This window comes from Orycteropus afer, unplaced genomic scaffold (assembly GCF_000298275.1).
Source record: "Orycteropus afer afer isolate SDZICR_OR568_19922 unplaced genomic scaffold, OryAfe1.0 scaffold00039, whole genome shotgun sequence".
NCBI lineage: Eukaryota > Metazoa > Chordata > Mammalia > Tubulidentata > Orycteropodidae > Orycteropus > Orycteropus afer.
Window position 1 is genome coordinate 11,225,643 of NW_006921626.1, and position 4,948 is coordinate 11,230,590.

Here is a 4,948-nt window from a genome sequence, read left to right on the forward strand (position 1 = left end):
CAATCTTTTGAAGATACATAAATATAATTCTTTTGAATTCCTTATCAGAGAGTTCCAGTGCTGCTTCTTCCTCAGGGATGTGTTCTGGGTCAGTATCCTGTTCTCTTGTTTCTACCACTTTATCTTGCTTCTTTGTGTGGACTGTGATGGTCTGTTGTTTCCCAGGCTTCATGGTATTGTATTAAGATCTCTGTTAATTGTTTGTGAAGAGCAGCCAAGGGTGATTCAGGCTGTTCTTGGTGGTTTTTTATCATTGGCCTGTTGGTGGAGAAAGAGGTGCTGGCTCTTGCTCAGTAAGTGAAGTTGCAGGAGGTGTGGGTTTACTTGTATCTTATGAGGACTGTTGCTCCCAGTCAGTTAGGCAAAAATTACAATTGAATAACCATTGAAAAAGGCTATAAGCACATGGGCAAAAAATACGCCCTGAAATCACACAGGACCAGTAACCCAAAAAAAGAAAAAGGGGGGAAAAGAAGAAGAAAACAGATAAATCTGCAATATCTGGGGATAGGTCACTGAGAGTAAAAAGGTAGAGAAGGAGAATAATGAATAAAGAAAACAAACAAATCAATAAACCAACAATACAAAAAATAAAAGCAAAAACAGAACAAAACAAACATACAAAACAAACCAACAAGGGACTGGGTTAACCATGAGAGTAAGAAGAGAGGAAAAAAAAAAAAAAAAGGAAGGTGTAGACTAGGACCTCTTCAGTCGTGCAGTGCACTCCTGGAGAGTTGTTGGGGTTACTGGAAAGCAGAACTTCTTCTTAAGTCTCTGGAATCTGTTAGAGCACTGTCTCTTTAGGTTATCACTAGCTGCTGGTTACATGTTGATTTGTTTTATCTTGTTTTTATGGTTTAATAGTTTGAAAAGCTGAAGCTGTGTTGTTTTTTTGTTTTTTGTTTTTTTTTTTAATGCAAGTGTGTTGGGTCCTTCTGCTGTTTTCTTTGTGGTGGTAGAATCCCTGTGTGTAGTATGGATATGTGTTTCTGTTTGTTGTAAAGAGATTTTAGAGTTCAAAGCGAGAGGTTTTTTGGTAATTGGATGAGTATGTTTTCTTCTATTGAGTGAGTGAAGATATTGGCAGAGAAGGTGGGAACGGAAGAAGGAAAGCTTGTTGTTGACAGAGTCGGTTTCTAGGGCTTTGAGCAGGCTATTTTTGATGATGTATTTATTTGCAAGACTGCAGCTCAAGTTCAGGAAAGATTCTTGTTGTAAGTGTGTCACAAATTTCCGCCAATTTCAGGCACACTCAAAGATCCCGCCTCCGCGGCCCCACAGCGCTAAAGAACGGCTCCAATGCAAAAATCCCGGGAGTGCGGTTTCTTCCCTCTCCCTGTTCCACCTGTCCGCAGTGCTGAGCTAATCCTCTCAGATCTCTAATGGCCAGCTCTGGAGTTTGTCTGTGATGCCATCCAGCTGCAGCACCAAAGATGCACGCAATTTGAGCTGTGGATCAGGGGAATACCTGCTAGTGACCTTCAGTCCCAATCTCTGTGACAAAGAAAAGCACGAAGTCTCCTAGTCTGACCCCAGTCTACTCTGTGACCCGCTGGGAGGGGAGGGAGCTACCCTTCCTGTTGCAACAGTAAGTTTTCCTCCAAATCTCAGCGGAGGTGTCTGTGCCCACAGCCAGCACCCAGGAGACCCAAATTACCTCCAAAAAATCAAGATGAGCTGCTGCAGGCAGGTCTCTGCCGCTGCCCACCAGAATATTAGAGTGGTCGCTGGTAAGCTGTTATAAGGCATCCTCCCTCTTGGCTCAGGGATTTCAGGTGGGTGCCCTAGCCCAGCACACAGTGACTGCTCCAGCAGAGTTTCCAATGCCTCTCTTGGGTGTCTGTCCGTCCTCCTCCAGTTGCTCTTTCCAAAATAATCTCCCTGTGACTTTCCTCTAATTCTCCTCCTCCGTGTTTGATGTACTCTGAATCTGTGAGCTGTTCAGAGCAGTGAAATTCCTAATTTAAACTGTTGTGGCTAGTTTTCCAAGACCTTAGATGCCAGAGGGATAAAGTGTGCTGCTCACTGACTCAACTCCATTTTGAACTCTTCAGAAAGAGCCCTGTTTTTAGAGTTAGGACTTGGCTCCAGCTTCAGCTTAATTAGCGGTGTGACCTTGAACCACCCACTTGTTATCCCACATGGATCTCCCTCTATACAGGGGAACTCCTTGAGCCTCAGGCCTGCCCAGTGATGCAGTGTGAGTACAAACTGTACCAGCTCTCAAAGATGAACTCCAGTTACTCAGAAAAGCTCCTTAGAGCTTCTCAGCTGGGTAGGGTTAGAAGTAAAACACTTCAGTGTCTTTCCTTTGGTTTTTGTTTTTTAGACTGTCATTTTTTCTCTCTACAATGTCAAGAAGCAACTGTTTTTCTTTATGCCAAATAGACAAAGTGGTACTTTTTAGTACAGATTGCCGCTCAGCCTTGCAGAATTACCCTGCAGACCTTCCCAAGAGCTCAGAGATGCACATCCTCCTCTCTGGTAGTGATGCGGCCCTACCTGAGAACACATGCTCTTGTTGTAGTTATGTGCCATCAAGTCAGACGCGACTCATAGCAGTCCCTCCTTGGGTTTCCAAGGCAGTATCACTACAGAAGTAGATTGCTCCATCTTCCTTCCAAGGAGTGGCTGGTGGGTTTGAACCACCAGCCTTCTGGTTAGCAGTCAAGTGCCTTAGCCACTATGCTACCACATGCTCTTAATGTGTGTTTAAGGTTTGGATCCCATTAAAAGCAAGAGGGTCAAGGAGTTACCCAATTATGAATTCATTTAGTTTATACGCCCAGATGGCCAGTGGTCACACATGGACGCTACAATAGTGATGATCATAATTTCTCCAGCACTGACATATTATCCGGTATAATCTAGGAGTCCCTGGACACAGCCATCATGTAAGCATGAGGCAGCTGGTGAAATAGAGAATCCAATGCCTGCCTCCACCTCCAGTCCCCAGAGACTTGCCCTGCAATTGCAGGAAAGAGGAATAACAACCATAATAATCATACTGATGAGAATAATAATAGGCACTTAAGGCAATCACGTCTTTTATCCAAGAGACACAATATGCTTGCCTAACAAATGTTTAGTCAAAGGTTGTGGGAAGTATTCAGGGGAGTAGGTTGGGGGCTGGTGGTGAGTAAGAGACTCTAGCAACAGGAGTGAGAAGGAAGCCAAAGTGTCCAGCTTCTGGAAGGTTTCTCATTTGAGGGCTGATCTGAATCCTCCAAGGGTACCCACTCATGCCTTTTTTTTCTTTTCCTCTTTGCATCTAGCATGATCTACACTCTAGTGAGCTCTTAACTCAAAGACCACAGGCATCATCAGAGACTGGGACAGGAGAAGCCTCGACTGAGACGTGCACTTCCACTGGTGGTTGGAGGAGGAACCAAGAGTGGGGATGAGGCAGAAGGAGACCCGGCAGGCAATTAAACCGAATCGGCAACTGAGATGGCATGTGGCCAGTGGTCTGAGTTAACTATGTGTCTGTTGTTGTTCTGTGTCCCATAGTCTTTGGTGTTCCAAATCCTACACATGAGTTGTATATCTCTTCTGAGCATGGAGGCAGGGAAGTGACGATGAAACACTCGCTCTTTCCTGAGTGGGAATTGCTGCTTATTGAAGTTGCATCCTCAGGCAGCTCCCTGCAAGTTCACCCTGCATTCCTGGACTGTGGGAGTGGAGGCCTAGAGGCTGGCGGGTGCCTGTTCAGGAACAGAAGGACTCAGAGTCTGGGACAGAGTCTGTGAGGCCTCATCCAACACCTCAACGAAGTTGCAGGTTACTCAAGACTTTTGTCATGTTTCTTCCAAGCCAAGGTCAAGCCTGTCACCCCAAGCGGAAGGAGGATGGGAGGTGTGCAGAATTTGCCTTCAGCTGCACCTGGCTCTGAGCTTGCAAAGGTGTTTTTCATGTTCTGTTTTGTGAGAGCCAGGCTTAGTGACATCATGAGTTGGGTTGGGGTAGTAAGTTCATAATGATTTGTGTCCAAAGTCACAGTGGTGGGTGGGGAGGGGGGGATCATAGGAAAAATGATTTTTCAAAACATTTGCAACATGCTGATGGTGTTAGTTCTTCGCCACAAGTATATACTATTCTTTTAACACTCAAAGCCATTAAAGTCATTTCATGCCAATCAACTGGTCAACACCAGTCAAAATTGCCTGCTTTTAAAGATCCCAAAACAGTTGCAAATACAGAAATTCCTGCAGAGTGGCTGCTCTGTACTGTGGGCATCTGGCAGCCAGGAAGTGAGACAACATAATTATAACTTCATTTCATGATGGTGCATCATTGGTGTGTTCAGTTCAATGAGGACATTAGCTTATTTAGAATTTTCCATTTGACATTCCCTTCTTTTTAGGTGGGAGTTGTGCTGGGGGTTGTAAATAACGACAAGGCTGAGATTTTCATTATGTTTAAATCGAGCAAAGTGATTTTGACCTTATTCCCCAAACTTTCCTTCTTCTCTACTGTTTGACACACGCAGGCTATTTATACATATACCACGCTCCCGTTGGAAACCTGTGAGTCAGGTTTATGAATGGTGTTTGTGTAACACGTCTTGTGCTATGTTTAAAATGCAGCAACAACTTGAGTGTCTCACCTAACTGCTGTCTCATTTAAGCTCCATTTCAGACTGGATTTGTCTCCATATGGTTGATAAACTGGTAGGTAGAAAAAGCAGATTTTCAAAAAGGCATCTTTGCTTCTAAAAATTCTACAGAAAACAAAATGCAGATTACTGTTCTGAGGCTGAAGGCGTAAAATTAGAGAATTAGAGGCAATATTTTTGGGAGAAGTCTTCACTTCTGGTCGCTATCCATTCTCCTGGCTGGGTCTCTGTTGTTGGGGTTGGAGTTACCCTCAGAGCTGCTTGGCCAGTCTTTGATTCCATTCCTGAAATAACCAGTTACCTTCATCCAGAGAAAAACCTTGGGTTCCA